This window comes from Nothoprocta perdicaria, unplaced genomic scaffold (genome assembly GCF_003342845.1).
Source record: "Nothoprocta perdicaria isolate Ctin4 unplaced genomic scaffold, notPer1 scaffold_206, whole genome shotgun sequence".
In the NCBI taxonomy this organism is placed as follows: domain Eukaryota; kingdom Metazoa; phylum Chordata; class Aves; order Tinamiformes; family Tinamidae; genus Nothoprocta; species Nothoprocta perdicaria.
Window position 1 is genome coordinate 388095 of NW_020455272.1, and position 18688 is coordinate 406782.

The following is an 18688-nucleotide window of genomic DNA, read 5'->3' on the forward strand; positions in this document are numbered from 1 at the left end:
CTTGGATGCCATCTCTAATCATGTGAAGGATAAGAAAGTAATCAGCAGTAGCCAGCATATATTCACAAGAGAGGTTGTGGAGTCTCCTTCCTTGGAGATACTCAGAAGATGTCTGAACACAATCCTGGGCAATGTGCTGTAGCTTTGCTTGAGCAGAGGGGTTGGATTWGAAGATCTCCAGAGTCACCAGAGGTCCCTTCCAACTCAACTGTTTTGTGAAGAATGTTTTGTTTTGTTGCATCCTACTTTTGGTGTGAGGAGGGTTCTCGGCAATGCCAAATTTGGAAGAGAGCAGTTTAATATTCAAGGAGAAGAGAGGACCAAGACTGGGGGAAGATGAAAACAAATTAAAAATACAGACCCCCATGAAAGCAAAGTAACATGAATGGTGGCTTTTTATGTTCAGGTCTGAACATGAACTTGGGAGCCTTCTATATCAGAGTGAAACAGAAGAAATGGTACATTCATTCTTATCCAAACTGCTTCAAATCATCTTTAGTTTAATTTTCTTCTTTTTTTTTTTTTTTTTTTTTATAAGAGTTACTTTTAAAATTGGAACCAATGCCTCTTTTTCCTGTCCTCAGTGCTCTAAAGACCCTCTTGGTAGTGGGGATGTAGTTGCACAAAATTAATTGAGGATAATGCACTTAGCACTTCAATAGCTCTTCAGACATTTGAAGCCCCTTACAGAGATAAACTAATTAAGCAAGTCTAACTAGTACATTGTAATTACCCCCATGTTAAGCAGTGGTTCTTTTGAGAAGTGGTAAGTTTCCACATGATTTTTCAGTAGACCTCTAAGGAATTAATACTTAAGTTGGTTAGCTCTATATGACTCGCTAATTATGGACAACGCAGCAGGGCCACAGTAAAAATCTTCATATCCCATTACAGGCAGCACCTGTAATGGCCCCAAATTTATAAGGCTCCAAAAGTATCATGGCATCTGTGATAAAGAGACCAGTGCCGTGTTCTACACTGCCTGGTGGAGCCAGTCGGGCTTTGGTTGGTGAGACTGAAGGAGGAGAGGAGAGACTGAGTGAGTTGGGCCTGTTTAGCTTGGAGAAGAGAAGGCTGAGAGGGGAACTGATTAACATGTATAAGTTCATGAAGGGGGAATGCAGGGAGGAAGGGGCCAAGCTCTTCTCAGTGGTGGCCAGTGAYAGGACAAGGGGCAATGGGTATAAGTTGAAACGCAGGCAGTTSCATCTCCATATCAGGAGGAACTTCTTCACTGTGAGGGTGCCAGAGCCCTGGCACAGGCTGCCCAGGGAGGTTGTGGAGTCTCYTTCTCTGGAGGTCCATGGGAAGTACATGGAGGTACATGGGAAGACAAACATAGCTGTAGAAAATGAAACAGAAGAAGCTGGCCTGCCCAGGGAAGAATAAAAGCTTAATGAGCACAGCTGAGCTGATCTTTCTCCTCTCTGAATGAACTTTTCACCTACAACTTCTGCAGAACTGTATTTTGTTCATAAATGTCTCCATGATTAATAAGGTTGAGCAAAAATAACCAGTAAATGGAAATTTTCCATGCAAAAGCTGTCCACACAGATTTCACTGTTACGGCATGGAGCTGTTGCTGGCTTGGCACACGGTTAGCACCATGGCTGCGCTCACTGCAGCGTGGAGCAGAAGCCACGGGAACAAGCGCTGCTCAGGCTGCCATCCGTCCCTCTGCAAGAGGGACACAAAGCCATTAACACAAGAAGTTCCTGGGGTTTTGTTGCTGAATCTTCTTTTTGTTTTTAATGGAAAGTAGTTCTGTATTGCAGTGTGCAGCCTTCCACAACGGACACCTCTTTGTCACTTCTTTCTGTTCAGCAGCAGCTCTCAGTCTTCCTCCACAAAAGGATCTTGATAACGCAGGATCTTGGGAAGTCATTTTTCCCCTGGTCCTTGTGGAGTGCAACCAAGGGTGGCAGAAGCAGCAGGTCCAGCATCCAGGATGATGTGGCCAAGAGAAGCGAGCCTTGAACAGCAACACAGTGCCAGTATGGGGCAGCTTGCAGTGCAGGAGCAAAGCCCTGGCAGCGTCAGCCCAGAGATGAGCTGAGGGGTGAGCTCCACGCCCYAGGGGGAAGTGGCAGCTCTTTAATTATATCAACATCGCTTCATAAGGACAGCAAGGAAACCTAGTGAGACAGAGGTGGCCACCTGGGTTAGGGCTGTGCTCACACTCTTGCACCACTTTGCTGTTCACYGCAAGGAGCCCGTGTTGCACCAGACCAGGCGTGAGGACCATTTGGCAACACTGCTCCTTCCAGGGCTGCCTGGGRCTGTTGCCCATCCCTGTATGGTCAAGAAGCTGCTCACATCTCTCCACAGCTGCAGCTCAACTCCACTGCTGTCCCCATTCGCCCTTTGGCCACCTCTGCCACTGCTCTGACGAAAGAAAGTCCTCAGCAGACACCCAGTTTCAGAGCAGTTGGCTCAGCTGTTTTTTACTGGAACCCTATAGAGATCAGCTGAAACCATGAGCATTCCCAGCTCATCCAGGCACTAACATTTACTGGTTAAAACACACGTATTGACTAAAGAGCTTCCAACACCCAGGCAGTCCTCACTGCTGAAAGGTTTGTGTTTTGGCAGGGAAGCATGAAGTGAGTGTGTGTGCGATAAAGGCTTTAATGGCTCTCAGGAAGAGGGCAGAACATCGCCAATTTCTCCAGTTTTTAGAGGCAGCTCTATGTGACAGGCTTGTGGAGCCTTGATCTGCACGAAATGACGAAGAAGTTTCTTACATAAGCAGACTTGTCAGTGGAAAGCAGCAGCGGACTTATCTGTGAGCTACAGGCCAGCGGGGAAACGGGGAAGTGAGTAGGAAGAGGTCGCTGACCTTCATGCAGAGGGGAAATCCGAAGCACATCGTGCTGTCACTGTGCGAGCTGCTCGGTGCACGTCCAGCCTGCTAGCGTGAAGGTGCAGCATCTCWCAAATGGCAGGCGTACAGCAATCCGTGCCCACATGCAAAGATGAAGGGAGCCCGGCAGCAAAGGGAAGCAGCAGCAGCAAACAAATGATCTCCAGCTGTCCTGCAGCCTCTCCCTGCTCTCTCGTTTTCCACTAGATTTATGAGAGGTGCCTTTTTGTTTTGTTCACAAGTGAAAATAAGAGCAAATGCACTTTGGGATGGGAGTCTATTACTGTGCACTTAAAGCCATAAAATAATGGCAATGTCCTGAAGCCATGGCTGAAGTTCAATTCCTTAAGAGGCTCTTCTAGAAAACCTTACAGTGATATCCAGCACAATATAAAGAAATGAAAATAATATCTATGTAAGAGGCAACTCGTCTACTGATTTGGAGGTCATTCTCAAAGCCTGTCTTGTATTGAGTGTCTGGCTCGGACCGTCACTTCCCTGTGATACGGCTGGTGTCTCTCACCGCTACTGCAGCACCAGGTAAAGACAAGCACAGGCAACCAGACCATGGTGACCCTGCTCGTGACCAAATATTCACTGGCAGGTGCGGCATACCAAAAACAGTGCTGCAAAATGGTGCGTTACAGCAGGTCTGCACTAACCTTTATGGTGCGTTACAACAAGTCTGTATTAGCTATTTTTTTTTTTTACTTTTTTTTCCCCATCAAAACTGCAGAGAGGAAGAAAAGGGGGAATTACCAGCACCAAGGAGCTGAGAAAATGCCCTTGACCCTGCCTCACCTAGACCCTTTTCCATCAGGGCTGTATGCGTGTGCATCACCCACGGCTCCTCCTGCCCGAGCAGCTTTGCAATCTCACTTGGCAGCGGTGCAAACCCGAGGGATGTGCGGCGCAGGAAAGCAGCTCTCTGTCGCTGCCTCTCCCCATATCAGAGCTCGCCCTTGTGCTGGCAGCTGCTGGGCTGTTATCAGGTGCAGATGGACGGACAGCAACAGTGCCTGCGATTTCCTAAGAGCAGGTGAGTCAACTACCCCCCTCCTTTCTCTTTTCATGGGGCTAAGGAGGTGAGTCAGCTCTCCAAGGCAGCGCAACRTGCGCCAGGGCCGGCCCAGTGAAGCAGTGGGAATGCACAGCCCGGAGGGGAAGGGGATGGGGAAGGCAGCCTCCCTCTCCSGGCAGCGGGAGCTGTTAGATCACCTCATCCTGCGCTGCAGACTCAGCAAAATGCAAACCTCCTTGGCTCTGAGGTTGCCAAAGTGCTTGTGCGTGTACAGGGAATCCTTTCCTGAAAGTGTGTTTGGGGAGAAGGGGAAGTGGGGAAGATCTTAGAGCTGCTGCAAATACTGTGTCCTCCATCTCCTCTGTGGGAGCTCTTGTAAAAGGCCTTCATCAAAAGGGCAAAGCTGTGAGAGCTTGTTGTGTCTTAGACTGTAAATTAGAGCAGGAAAAATAATTCCTAACATGTTCACACTAGCAAAACACTCCATCATTCAAGCTATTATCAAAGTTACCTCCAGGGGGAATAGAACATGCACAAAAGTTTTCAACGCACACACACACACAAATAGTGAGAGACACCTTGCTGCCCTGTGAAATAGCTAAATTAGTGCCACTTGGTGCTGACGAGTCCCTCTCTGGGTGGGGTGCAGCTTTCAGTCGTGTTTATCAGGTTGGAGAGCACAACAGGGCTTACAAGTTAAAATCTTCAGCATCAGCTGACCTAAATGATAGCTTCATATTCTCATTTAATATGTGCATAACTTTAAGGGCACAGGCATATCGTAAGCACTTACATAGCAGAAAGCGTGCTGGAGCACCAGTCATAAACATCCCAAATTTAGGACTCCAAAAATAAGAAGGAAAGCTTCAAGACACTCCCATGGGCTGTTTGCACTGACTCTGAACAAATTCAGGCTAAAAATAAAGCACTCATACTTAAAAGTGAAGGTACACAACYACTGAAAAGCCATAGGGAGCTTGCAGTGGTTCTCCATCAACGCAGGCTGCAGCTGAAGACCAGCTGGCCTTTTAAACGAGGCTTTTCAGGGCAGCCAACAGCAAGGGGGCTGGATATAGGAATTGCTGGATGAAATACTCAGATTGGGGTCATGCAAAGCTGGAGAACATACTCCTGACCATCCCTTMCATCTTCTGAAGCCTTTGGCTCCATCAGGGAATTGAAGGCCCACCACTATGAGGTGAGATACCATTTCCTAATGAAAGATTGGTGTTTTTTATTGTCCTTACAATAAGCATTTGTCCCTACAATAAACATTTAAATATGAGGCCTATTTTTTTTCAAGCATTGGTTTCCCCCTGCCTAGAGGGAGTTGCCTGTGAGCAGCAGGCTGGCTGTGGCACACGCAGATGTGAGCCTGACTCTGGGAATAGAGGRGCACTTGAGAAGGTATCCGAGCAGGTGGTGGGATTGTGCTTTGCCTGAGTAAGTCACTGTTGCACATTTTAAATCCATGGAGCTATTCTGCTTTTCACCAGCTGAGGTTCTGCCTCATTATTGCAGAAAGAGATCATAATTTAATTTGATAAGATCTTCATGTAGTAAAGGCAAAGGGTGTGGGTAGTGATTTACTCCTCTTTGAAATTATAATTATCTTYCATCTATTTAAAGAATCTTTATACTTACCTGGGCAAGACTGTCTAATACGGTCAAAGCCTCATGGTTTTCTTTCTCATGACTCAGACAAAGCTGACCACAGCTCCAAAGCTCTTCTCCACTCGCTCTTCATATTATGCTTTATTGTTTCTACCCTCCTTACTTTCTCAGCCTCCCRCTTACTCAAAAACTGCTGCAAAGGCTCTTTCCCACCACCTCTGCACAAGGAGAATGTGTCATTTTGGAAGAGCACTCTGTTAACCTGGGRCTAGTTCATCTTGGTAAATAACCCCAGCTGGTGACTGTAGCGTGACTCTTTCGCAGTAAGTGGCCAAGCGAAGCATCCTGCAYGGATCCATGCAGTCCACTCGGTGGAAGTGGAGGTCACTCCATTTGGTAGAGGCCTGTCTGGCGCAGAGGAAGAGACCACACAGAGGAGTCAATGAAGAACATTTCTGTCGGTAAAAAAAAAACCATCAGCAACTACCTCATGTAGAGAAGAGCTGACATTCAGAGGAGCACCATGCTGAAGAATGCTGGAGACCAGCATGCACAACACACATACTGTGTTCAAAAAGCATTAACCAAGGCTGACTAACCCATTTTTAATGCAACTCTCATTTGTTCATGCAAAATTCAAATTTATGTTGAGCATCCTGTTACTTAGAGCSTGGGTGCAGAGCTCTCTAATAGGATGTGTGATGCTAGTATAGGCAGGGCTTGCCTGGCTCAGCACTGCAATCACATCAGCCTCCTATTTGCTTCTCACCACTGCCGTCCCTCATTAGCTGGAAGCTTTCACCTTCATCATCACAGCTTCTCAKCTACAGGTCAAATGCCTCATTATGATCCTGAAATTAATTTTGCAATGTTCCTAAACTTTGCCATCCCTATCACCTTCCCCCTCAACCGAGTGTCCATTTGATTTCCATTTCACAGAATGACAGAATCACAGATGGTTGAGGTTGGACGGGACCTYTAGAGATCATATAGTCCAACCCCCTCTACCTGCGATCACCATTATTTGTTCAGGGAACGCTAAATCGTCACTAGGAGTCCTTAGTGCTGGCACTATGACCACGTCTGGAAGCTCTTGCAGCTTTCCACAAGCGATGGAGATGGGTACCAGCAGGCTGACAGGAAGAGCACAAGGAAGAAAGTTTTCCCTGGCTCAAGCTCTTTGCCTCACCTTGCCAGCCTGTACACTGTAAGACAGGCTGTCSTTCCTACCCATCTTTACAATTCATAGATGCTCATGCCACGGACTCATCACAAAATATGGGTTGCCACCATGATGGGAATGATGGGTTGGAGTTGATAAGGGATGAAACTGGGTGACCTGCTGTGCTTTGGGGAGGCAGAGTCTGCAGGTTTGGCAGGACTCGCTCAAGTTTCAGCCTTGGCATCCAGGTCTGTATTTTAGGAAGCAGCCTGAGCTGGCTCCATGGCAGAGATCAAGCRGCAATTAGAAATAAAATAGTAACATATGCCAACTAGGGAGGGAAAGAAAAAAGACCGCAATTGTTCTCAAGCAGAAATTGTGAAGTGCAGAAGACTGATAGGGAAAAGAGAATACACCAGGGACTAGAAAAGCTAGAAACAGTAAAGGATTTTAAGAATCTGGAATGARGGAAATTTGAGCAATGAGACAGACTTAACAGAGAAGACATAGAGCTTTGTATAAGCTTTCATGGAACGAGCGATATATATTGAACTGCAGAGCTGCATCCTATGGCCTTGTCCCCAGTCCCTCTAAAATGCAAGGGGTCAGTGCAAGGAAGGCAACACCGAAAACTTTTGCCTGGACCTGCCTACCTCATAGAGGCTGTGAGAGGTTCAGGAAATAAAACAGGCAGTTCCAACAGTTCCAGGGCTGGAAAAGAGAGGAGAGGGTGGTTTTCATCACATCATGACCGCCAAGTCCATGACAGCCTCAGTGTCACACGGAATAGAGGACCAAACAGGGAGTCACAAAGCTCCGGCCCCTTAAGGAGGTCTWTATTTACAAGCAGAATGTCATGATATCAAGGGCATGCCATGCCCATTAATTGCAGTGCAGCTGCCTTGCCTAAGTGGCARTTGAATGTCTAAATATACTTAAGCATATGAACCTCCAAAATGGGCTGCCCCAAAATTGCAGAGGCCTCGGAGCCTTTTTTGCCTGGAGGAAGGTGTGGGATCCGCAGTGGACACATCCCGTCTCTGCGGCAGAGGGGAGTTGCTGCATGCAGGATACTCAGCACAGATGCTGTCATCCCGGACAGAGCCAATTGCCTCCATCTCCATTTTAGTTCTCCTGGCTTTACCACTGACATTTCTCCCACATTTTTTTGGTTTTGGGGGGGCTGCCTGCGGTTGGAAGGTCTATTATCTTCTCATCRTGACATCTTGATAGGCAGCAGAAGGAGTCAAATAGAGCACTGCAAGGTAATTAGCATTCAAATAGGTCAAGAGCTGACTTGGGGGTTGTGCACGGCTGGGTTTTCCCAGCTTTTTGTCTGAAAGGAGTGTTGATAACAAGAGGGCAGTCAGCAGTGGTGAGACTGCGAATACCAACCCAAGCCTCAGTGCTTCTCTGAGGAAAAGCACATGGAGCAGTGAGGAGTTCATCTTGCACATTTGCTCATCYGCAGGAAAGAGAAGTTATCAAATGCCGCCCAGAAACAACCGAGTGGGATGCAGAGGGCTGCAGAGAGCTCTGTGTTTCCTTCCTGCTCCTTTTTTCTGCTGTCCAGGCTGAGATCATGTTCTGAGAAGCTTCTCTTTTTGTGGAAATAACGTATCAAGTGTGTCTTGCACCCTACAGGGAACTTGTTAGTCCCTTATTCTCCGTGTAGACTAGTGTGCAGCTGGACTACTGTGTGTGKTGTGCATTCGTAGAAGCTGTAGCTACTCCCTGTTGAAATGTGTGGGTATACGTGCCTGTTAAGAGTTCCATAATTTCTCCCGGAGTTTCCTTATGTGTAAAATGGAGATAATAACACGTAATTACCCACCTTGCAGGGCTGTTGTGAGGACAAATTAACCAATGCTTGTGGGGGTGTTTACAGATGAAAAGCACGATATTAAGACTAAATATAATGATTGAGTGTTGTAGGAGAGAGTTTGTATTTATGATGATGACTGAACATCAGAAGAGAGGGCTTAGGGAGTGTTCAGTTCTTGTGCAGCACCAAGTGTTGGTGGAAGGCGCAAAGCTGGGTTTGGGCTAGGTGCYGGGAAATGGTTAAAGATAATGTTTAAACACACATGATGTAAGCTTGATTTTATTATCTGAAATAAAGCTGATGCAGAGCAAGGGAGAAGAGAATAGAGGAATGAAAACACATCCAAGCTGTAGAGGAAAGAAAAGGAATGAAAATAAAATGCAATTAAAGATCATGATTTCAAATAACAAAAATGCAAAAACTGAATTGGAAAAGAAAAGCCAGGTGGAATGAGGACAGGAGAAAGAGAAGAAACCTCCAGGCTTCATGTCATTAAATTATCTCTGTACATGGAATTATGAGAAAGTAAACACCAATTTAAAAGAGGCATCAGAAACAATTGATGGAAAGCATATGCAGGGAAAGAAAAAGAGAGTGGGATGAAAAGGAACCAAGAGATTTGTTTAATTATTTTTTGTTTTCATTTAATTAAGTGTAATGGCATCACTGTTCTATTTCCTATGCTTTGCTGAGAGAGACACCACTTGGCAAACCTTAAAAAAGATAGTGGCAGGTATTTGGGATATTTTTCCCGTGTGTTTCATGGAAAGGCTGGTGAGAGGTAAAGCACGATGCTTTTGTCAGCCTGAGAATGGCCCTGTCTAGTTTCATTTGGCTTGCACGTTATCTCTGGAGAATGAATGAGACAAATTCACTTCCATGGACTCCAGTGAAGCTGCACCAGGAGTGAATCAGATCAATTCTTCCTGCAGAACGTAGCTGCCTCTGTTGCACTGTGAATCCCTGATCCAAAAGCTATTTCTAGAACATTTTATTATTAAACACACACACACAAAACCCCCCACAAACCTTAATTGTTATGATCTTGTCAGTGAGCATGGTATGTGGGTGTGTGAGCAGTCCTGAGGAGGGCCAAGGGSATCATGAGGAGGAGTAAAATAGTGGTAGACAATCATTTCATTACAGAGTTTGCAGAGGAGACTGTCTTTCTTGGAGAACTGCCGTGGATTGGAGTGAAAAAGATTGTCTGACATCCCTTCAGGGCCCTCTTCTCTTTTACTGCTGCCTTTCTTTTCTTCAGACCAGGTACCCTTTTCTTCTCAGCACAGCAGTGTCCATGTACATCTGCAAGCCTCAGCCTGGTGGTCTGTTTCTCTTTGTTTCCCCTTTTCTCCCTCTTTCATCCTCACGCTCCCTTCTCAAGCATCCAGCCAAGTCCAGTTTTTCATCAGGTGTTAGCTCCACATCTTCTTCTCCCACCTCAGAATTTGTTTTTGTCTGACTCACCCTCACCTCAACTCACTGACCTAAATGAATCCTTTGTGCAACTCAACTGACTAAAACTGACGTACGTGGAGTTACATCAGAGCTAGAATTAGCCCCGTTTGACTAAAATAGCACCTGCCTCTTCTACTGAAACATCATTTGTCCGTTCACTTCTGCCCACGGTTTTAACGTTTCTTCCTTTCTCTTCATCACTCTTCCTCTTACCACAATGCCAAAAAGAGACTACTGTCTTTGCAGGCCACTATTGCCATCTCCTCTTCCACTTTGCCTCCACAGCAGAGCCTGTAGGCCTCCTGTCTGCAGCYGTGCCTTGCTGGTGTCTGAGTCTGTTCAACAGCTTTTCATCTTCCTTTGGGAGGTGTCATTTGCTGTCYCTGGCATTAGCAAGGCACCAGACGAATCCAGAGCTTGGTTGCAGTGGGCGCTCAACATACCCATAGCAAAGACGGTCTCACTCCAAAGAATCTGCAAGTTGAAGAGCTGAGTCCCACAAAGCAAGAAGAGAAATAAGGGGAAGGCAAAGGTGACTTGCCAAAGGTCTTGTACCAGTGCAATGGKAGAGTTGTGGCTGTTAAACTTCAAACTCCTCTTCCATGACTACCTCTCAGCCAAACTATAATTTCTCATTTACTTTTAAAAGCCCATTCTTTGAGCCTTTACTATCATGCAGCTCTAACCATCTCCTTCCCATTTTTCCTTATCTTCTCTAGCTTCCTGACTTCTTTCAGCTTGACCTTGGGGCCTCTTCATGTTGCTTAAGCTTCCTGCTCTCCTCTTGCAAAAACCCGAGCTGTTTCCAGCTTGCTCCTCTGGTTGCTCTATGTTTGGCACTGTGCTCCACCATTCACATCTGGGTATCTCTTTGGGGCAAGTTTTTATTCTGTAATTACACTTGCTTATTTATTATCATGGCATATATATCTGCARTGTTATGCAAACTGTAGAGGCTTCTAGTTCTAAAGGTCACCATGGGGCGTATCTTGTATTTACCTTCCAAATGCAGATGAGCATAAAACAAAAGGGACTGGCAGGCTGCTGTGCAGGTGAAGGCAGGRAATCACCCTGATCTAACTAATTTGCTAGGGCAGTGTTCACAAAAGTATGTTATCTGGTGCTGCAAATAAACAACCCCATCCACACTTGCTTCATTCCAGCCGACTGAATTAATTCCCCTGCATCGCTGTGCAGTCTAATGATGGTATGTGGCCACATCAGCCCAACAGGCATTTACGTGCTGATCGCCCAGAGCGGTAGCCCATCTATTTATAAATGTCAGGGCTGCTCAGTCTCTCATACTGGGACCCATATGCGGCGCTTCCAGTTCTCCCGTGGGGTCTCAGAACCACCTGTCTTCCGTTTTGTGATGCCAAGTGGCAGCCACTGCTCCCTGGAGATGATGGGCAGGGGCTTGGATGCTGCTCTGCAGAGGGGAATGTGCTCAAGCTCCGAGGAGCCTTGCTGGGTCTAATGCCCTCCAGCCAAAGCCCAGCAAGAAAGCGGTGTTACATGGTGACCTTGGTCACCAGCACATCTCTACAGTGCCTGTTGCAGTGTTATCTCAAGCACTGGCGACCTTAGTACCCGAGAGAGCTGTAACTGGCTATTCACGTTGCTTGGCCGTATTGAAAGAGGATCAGAGGGCAGTTACCTTATAGGAGAGGATGAAGCGACCTCACTACATTGCATATGCAACTTGTAGGGAGATTGAAAGGATAAATCAAAATTTTGTGAGAAACACAAAATGTAAAGCCATTAGTTCCAGTCCTTCCCAAGATCATCCGCTGTCTAATTGCATTTCCTGTCTTACTGCGGCTTAGGTCAATTGTCAGCATGGGGGAAAAGAATCCAATCATCGCTTCCTCCACTAATTGGCAGCCTCAACAGAGTGGACATAGAACCATGAAGGCTGGAAACCCTCATCCTGCTTGTCAGGACAGAGATGCTCCATGAGGGATGAGGACTGGCCACAGGCTAGGCTCTTCCTCAGGTGATGCAGCCACCTCTCCAACAAAAAGGAATAAATACAGGAGGATGGGGAAGGGGAGGGAGCCTGACAAGCATAAACATGTTCTTGAACCAGTCTTGCTGTAAGAATAAAAGGAAAAGGCGTCCTTGGTCACTCAGGAGGAAAGATTTTCAAGATCTTTTTAAAATCTTTCACTAAAAGATGATAGGGCGAATAGAAAACAACAGACGAGGAGCAGAAGCCAACTCATAAAAGGAGATCTACACATTCTCCATCCTCAGGGCCATGGCTTACTCCTGTTGCAGCTACACACACATGCAAACAGAGACACACACACACGAGCTCAGGCTCCTCCTGTRTTTTCCATGAGGAGGCCAGCAGGGTAACCTGCTGCAGCCTCGAAGTAAAGAAAGGTGGGACACAACCTGTCTGGAAATTATACCTCTGAAAACAGGTATCTCTTAAATACAATGCCCAAAGTGTTCAGATATTAACTGAAGAGAATGGCTTATGAATCTGGATTAGCTCAGAACCCATGTGATTATTAAATCTTGAAGACCAAAACTGATAAACCCTCCCAAAAGAAATAAGAGAACTTATTTCAAAATGAGCAAGAAATCTTGATTAACTGAGTTGCAAAAGAAATAGATCTAAAAAGAGTCAYTGGGGAAATAGAAGAGCATTATGCATTTGGGATTTGCCTTTCAAAGAATCCGAAACCAGATATTTCTGTCAATGCTGATCTGAAAATAAGATATTCTATGTCAAGATTCAGGTGTCCGTAGTCCTGGGAAGGGATGGCCTGCGTTCCTGTCTATATGACATTGCTGCAGGACTAAGATATTTCCTGCCCCAAAGGCTGTCTGGCGTAGAAGCTCTTCCCTACTAGAGGCCAAAGCTGGAGAGTATCATGTGTCAAAACTTGGGCAGACGCTAGTGCTAGTGCTAGTGCTAGTTACTCCTGGAGTGCCTTTAGGATGGCCATACTGTGGTACTACTTGACGTAACATTTTGACTGGGATGTTTGCTGCTGTTAAATGTTTAGTTCCAGCTGAAGGGAGCTCTGCCCATAGTAATGGCAGCCAGAACAGAGGCAGGAGAATTCAGATTTTTTTTTTCTCTTTTTCCTTGTCTTTTGTTCTGGATTTATAGGTAAAAAAAAAAAAAAAAAAAAAAAAGGCAGATTTCAACTGCAACCTCCTGTTGTGTTTTGCATGCAGAGCTGTAGCATGTTGCTCTGAAACAGCCTTTTGAGAGAAATTACTGGTTGGCTCCTTTTATTTGCTTCCTCTTACTCAGAGGAATCGCTCGTATCCACTCCCTCTGGCTTCACCATGGCATTCCTGGAAGGAAATGCTGGCAAGTGAAAGAGAAGGATCCTCCAGAGCTAGCGGTACTTCTGATAACACCATGAGCAGGTGACTTCCCATCTTCTACATTCCCTCTTTGGATGCTTTTAAGCTAAATACACACCAGAGGCCAAAGTATACTGACCCAAGAAAGGGCATCTTCCAAACCCAATAAAAATGGTTCTTTCAGTTCTTAAAATCTTGATGTATTTCTCTCAATGTTCATAAATTYACTGATCTACTAGTTTCATCTACAGATCTAAGCTGACATTTCAGTACCTCCTTTCAGGGAGTTCCTTTTTCTCGCCTACACTGATCCCCTAACACAGTTTTGGTTTTGTTGTGGGGACAGAATTGCTCTCGTGTCTGTTCATTCTGTAGTTTAGGGTCCACTTCTAATTTGCTCTCCCCACTTCCAAGCCTCACAGTTTCAGCCCTTCCTTCTTCTTAGCAAAACTAGAGCTCCTTTTTCTCGTTGTTTTTAAGCTCCCTGGGTGGCTAAAACTTTGTAGACTCYGCAGCCTCATCTCTATTTCCCTCTTCTCTCATTTCCTCCATTAATTATGCAGCTCCTTAAATGAATTTGTTCCCTGCTGGAACCCCTGTGTCTCTACTGTGTTCCCTTCAGTGATTCCCTCTTATCCACCATGTARTATTTGGACATCTCATCCTTGCTGTACACATATGACTGCCTAGCCTACGTCCTCCATCTCATCTGGCTTGCCCCAGCTGGTGGACCTTACAGTGGATTTTTCTGCACCACCACACCAAGACTGCTTCTGCCATTGCTTCCTTCCCATCCATTTTCCATCACTCTCGCCATTGCCTCTCCTTGGATAAGCCCAGTTTTCCTTCTGTGCTCCACTTCTTGCTTCCATCAACTCTCATATGAACATTTTCTTCTCCAAAGAAACAGCAGCGACGTGCCCTGACGGGTGGCAAGGACACAGGTAAGTACAAGATGCTGGAGACTTGTTGCTGCCTTAACTTATCCGCGCCCCCATTGCTGCTGTTCCTTTGTCTGTGAAGCACCCTGTGATTTGAGAGCTACATAATTATAGCTGCAATTAAGCATCCTATTCAGAGACTGCATTGCTTATTCCCCACTATTTTCTTCAGTGAGATCTTCCATTCAGGGCCTGGCTCATTTGAAAAGGGACTCTACAGCTGTCTTTTTTCCACCCCCCCCCTCACACACACACTTCTTTTGGCAGTAGAAACAAAGGTAAAGGTAGGTGAAATTGGTTTGTTTTTTATTAAAGCTATTTCTTTCACTAGCCCTGTGGCAATATTTTCCTCATTTTGCAGATGAGGAAGTGAGGCACCAAGGTCCACAGTGTATCTCAGTGAGTTCTGAATCAAAACCAGCTTTGATTCCTTGCCTATATGAGAGTTGAAAGGTTAAGCGAGAGACCTGCATCGGCAGCATTTCTTACAGGAAACTGCCTCAATCTGTTGCTGTGTAAATGGGAGCAGAAAGCAGCAAAAGGCTTCTCTGCGTTTGCTCAGTCAGCAAATACCTCAGTGCAAGAAACGATCCCGTGAAGGCAGTTGTTGCTTTCTGCTCTCCTCATATGATTCTCTCACCTATTTACCCTCMTGCAGAAACATCAGCTGAAGGGCTGAGTGGGAGGCCAGAAGCGTTTGACTCAGTTGCAGCAATTCTCCAACTCAGCAGCTGGGTTTTCTCCCCGAGGCAGTGCAATACGACAGAAARGAAGCATCTGAGAGCATTTCTCCATCCTGCAGCTTGCAGTCCGTCACTGCGGCAGGAGCGACACCCCTGCCTGCCACTGCCTGCAGCTCCTCGCCTTGCTGGAGGGGAGAGCAGCGAGGCCGAACCCTCCTTCCTCCCCACCCTAAAATCGCCTCGCTTAGACATTTAGCTCTGCCAACACTTGGAGGTGACTAACGCGCCCGCTCCCGCGCTGGCCGGGCAGCCCTTGCCCACACAAGTCTCACACTCAGGACGGGCACACGGCGTGACCAGCTGCGGGCACAGCTGCTCCCCAAGCGCCCCGGGGCAGGGCACAGGGTGCAGCGAGCAGGGGCGAGACGATGCAGGTGCCACCGACCTCTTGCGGTTCCTGCTCTGGGGCCAGCCAGCACACCTAGTGCCTAACAGCGGCCAGGGCACAGGCACTTACGTGTGTTTACTCTGCCACTGCCGGGCAGCAAAGCCCCGTGGCCTCCGCTACGCTGCAGCTGGCAAATGGAGAAATGGGTGTTTCTCTATTGTGGTCTCCCTCCTTTGAGCCCTTTTAGCTAGTTCTCGATTTGCACGGAAAAGTCAAAATTTGGGTGGTTCGCGTCAGTTTGCTCTAGAGCATAATGCCCCAACCCACAAGGGTTTCAGTATGTGACTACTTTGTGACCAAATAATCCCTTATTTTTATATCTCTTTTCTATAGGGAAGAAATAGAAGTTAAGGAATGACATCAGGGTAGGCATCAGAATTTTATTCCCGAAGAGACGAACACCCAAAGTTTTGTAACAAGAGCGTGCAGCAGTTTATGTCACAATAAAAACACCACCAGGAAATTTATCTAAGAATATATCATGAGATAGGCTATTTAGAGACTGAAATTACACAGGAAGGACTGGCAAGAGAGATTTATGCTTAGGACAAGCACAGTTACAATTAATGCTAAATATAAGGTGTCATATCTTTATCTAATGCACAACCTGCGCTGCCTTGCAAAGGAAAGTGAAGCAATTAGGCCCAAGTAAGCAGAATATACGTGGGAGGTGTTTGAAGGCAGAAGACTCTCAACGCTGTGATGGGGTTGGGGGAGGGTTACAATAAGAGGTAATATTTCCTGATAGGTTAGTTTGCATCCTTTGGAAGCTGTTTTGGAGCCAGACCAGGAAAGTAAGCTAGACCTTAACTGGGACTTGGCTGGGAGGACACCCAAACAAAGGTCGAAAGCAAAGAGACCCAACCCTGCCTGTGCACACACCGTCCTTGCAGCAAGGAATCCGCAGGAAAAGGACTAAATAAAAGGACGGATGTTGTAAACCTGCGTGGATTAGCAACAGCCTCAGCCTGATTTAAAAGCAAGTTTCCTCTTTCTTCTTTCTCTTGAGCTAGCGGTAGGGTCAGGGAGTAAAACCTGAGCCAGAACAACAGTGAAGAGCTTCATGGGGAGCAGCAGCTGTGATTTACTGCTCAGTGCCAGGGAGGCAGGGCCAGGCCCAAGGATCTCCCCCACCACCCTCTCTGCCACGGTTCTTCTTCGCCAGGCTCCAGCGTTGCTGGGCCAGAAGAAGGCAGTTTGTCTTCCCAGCCCTTCCTTTCAGTCTTTTGCATGAGGCTCTCAGCTGGAGGGTCAGGGCATGGCAGAAAGGCCTGAATCATCAAACCAAAACATATACAAAATACATTTGAATTCATTTGAATGAATCGCTAGGAGAACTGGGAGGAGGCCCGGTGTGAGGAGGGAGGGGATGACACATGCATGCCTCAGAAAGGGGGTCTCCCTGACTCTGCACAACTCTATTCCCCAATTTATCCTACCAACCCACATACCACGCTTGATCTTCCAGAGTGAGAGACGAGGACTAAACCCTTCAGCACAGCAAACTAAAAATCTCTGCCGCTTTTGCTTGGATGTGGGAAGCATTAGCTTGCCTTTAAATATTAAACTAAATATACATTTGTGAACCTACTGTTGCTTTCATGTGGGAGCTTCACCTGGACACAAAGGATTACATTGTGCAGCTACGAATGAACAGARCAGCAAAGATTAAAGGGACTTTATTTAAGCACACATGAAATAGTAAAGTTGATGGCAGCCTCTGGTACASAAAAAATACAAATAGTTCAATGAGCGGCGACACTAACTAAGCTACATCTCCTATGTATTTGCGTGCTGAAGTTGAATAGCTGGGGTGTTGAAGATAAACTGCATAAACTGCAGTTGAAGGTTTTCGAACAGTTCAGGCACTTACTAGTGCTTYCATTTGTATGGAGTATCTGGAGTCTAATGAGGCACAAACTCATGTTGCGACTTTCCCTGTTAGGGGAYTCCTTTTATCTATTAGGCCTTTTATTTTTTCTTGTAAGGGTGTAGCTGCCTTTGAGGCCTTGGTCTTTCTGCCAGACTTGTTCAAAGTCAGCCAGTGGGTTCAAAACATATGGGAGAGATGGACAGACAAGCAGACAGATGTGGACACTGCAGTCGTCTAAGTCTTGTTTCCGTAGGAGGCTAGGCTAAAAGAACTGATATTAATTTTTAAGGGAATTTGATAGGCAGATGAGTAGATCTCTGCAAAGCACAACTTCAAATTTTAAATGAATTTCATGCTAGGAAAAGCTATTGGTTGACAGKTTGGCATACCAACATCCTCCCTTTCATATAAGGGAGAGGAAAAGCACAGAGCAAGCTAACTTGCCCCAATCACATCCTTGGATTTTTAAACTCACACTGACCACAGGTGACRGTACCTATGGCAAAGAACAACGTGAGTAGCTCTGATCCTACAGTTTGTGCATTTCATCCCTGTGAGCACTCAGGGCTAACCACCGATGTAAAGCACTGCAGATGCTTCTGACTGTATTTCACCACTGCCTTGCCCTCTTCCTTATTTCTTTGCTTGTCTCTGTCCCTGGCTGCCTTTCAGTGAGAGGTGAACCGCWAGCCCCACGGGACCAGAGTCCTCGTTAGGGCCCCTAGCACCTCTCACATACCCCCAAACCCATCGTTTACCATTGCTGCCCCTCGTCCCTCCGCGGGGACGCGCATGCCAAGCCAGGGGTGCCTGTTGGCGCTCCCGGCCCGCGATGGGGAGCGGCGCGGATGCGCTCCCGGCTCGGACTCCAGCTGCTGCATGGGCTCGGGCAGAGCACTCTATCATGCCACCCTGTGCCACATGCTCTAGGTGTGCCTGCTTGAGCAGGAAGGTTGGACTAGATGATCTGTAGAGGTCCCTTCCAACCTTAAATATTCTGAAATATTCTGAAAAATCTTCCCAGCCACCCTGCCGCATGGCACGGCACCGAAGCGCCGAGACGCCTCTGCCGCTTCTTCCTGGGGCTTGCCGAAGGCCAGCTGGCAGCCAGCTGGGCTCGTGGCCACCTCAGGAGCACGCAGCCCTTGAAGTGGCCCATGCACATCCCCTCCTTCCTGACAAAGGGCAGCCACTTTGCTAAAAAAGAGGTGGGAAAATCCTTCCTAAATATGTTTTTTTTTCGTAATTCCGCCCACTACCACAACTGTAGGGGCTTTCCCCCACACCCTGCCCAGATCCCGCTCCCCTCRGGGGCTCTGCTCAGGCCTGGCCGTYGCYGTGAGCCCAGCYGTGCCGGGGGGCAGAGCCGGGGGTCGGCAGCGGGGACACGGCCCTGTCCCGGGCAGGGTRCCCAGCAGCCGGGGCCCCGCGAGGCGGGCCGTGCGCGGGCAGCGCGGGGCCGCTCCACCC

At 47.0% G+C, this 18688-nt stretch overlaps 1 long non-coding RNA gene across 1 annotated transcript; it reads left to right on the plus strand.

Annotated features, from left to right (window-relative positions):
* Positions 1 to 4979: 4979 nt before the first annotated feature.
* Positions 4980 to 7301, plus strand: LOC112946465. Its single transcript, XR_003249244.1, has 2 exons — positions 4980 to 5082; positions 5670 to 7301. It is a non-coding gene; the product is annotated as an uncharacterized LOC112946465 (long non-coding RNA).
* Positions 7302 to 18688: the final 11387 nt, after the last annotated feature.